This window comes from Austrofundulus limnaeus, unplaced genomic scaffold, assembly GCF_001266775.1.
Source record: "Austrofundulus limnaeus strain Quisiro unplaced genomic scaffold, Austrofundulus_limnaeus-1.0 Scaffold7233, whole genome shotgun sequence".
NCBI classification, from domain to species: Eukaryota; Metazoa; Chordata; class Actinopteri; order Cyprinodontiformes; family Rivulidae; genus Austrofundulus; species Austrofundulus limnaeus.
The window spans coordinates 1429-1903 of record NW_013959635.1 but is presented as its reverse complement, the minus strand read 5'-3'; the positions used below and the strand labels follow the sequence as shown (position 1 = coordinate 1903).

At 38.5% G+C, this 475-nt stretch overlaps 1 non-coding gene across 1 annotated transcript; it reads left to right on the top strand.

Annotated features, from left to right (window-relative positions):
- The first annotated feature begins 163 nt into the window (after positions 1-163).
- trnak-uuu (transfer RNA lysine (anticodon UUU)) lies at positions 164-236 on the top strand. The gene has a single exon. It is a non-coding gene; the product is annotated as a tRNA-Lys (tRNA).
- The last annotated feature ends 239 nt before the right edge of the window (positions 237-475 follow it).

Here is a 475-nt window from a genome sequence, read left to right as displayed (position 1 = left end):
AGTGTCTATTCACTGTTTTTTTTAATTTTGTACTTCCCAAAGCACTTAGACATTTCTCGCTGAGTAGCTATAAATGGTTATCTTAATGAGGAAAAATGATGCTGTGTTGCAAGATTCCTTTGTGCCAAGTATGTCTGTCTTTCAGTCTGCCAAGGTTATCAGAGCCCAGCTAGCTCAGATGGTAGAGCATGAGACTTTTAATCTCAGGATCATGGGTTCAAGTCCCATGTTGGGCAATGTGCAGTGCCCTTATGGCTAATTCAAGTTGTTACTGTGTTCAATACCATTCTATGATTTATTGAAGTCAGTGTGTGAAGAATTGCTATTGCAGAAGAGGCATTAATAGCTGCATATTCAATGCTGTGCTATGGTTTACCTGCAAAATTGCTGTTGATCACCAGCTTTGCATGGAAGAATGCAGCAAAATTGAAAATGGCTAGACTCTTTTTGGTTGATGATATTTATTCAGTAACGT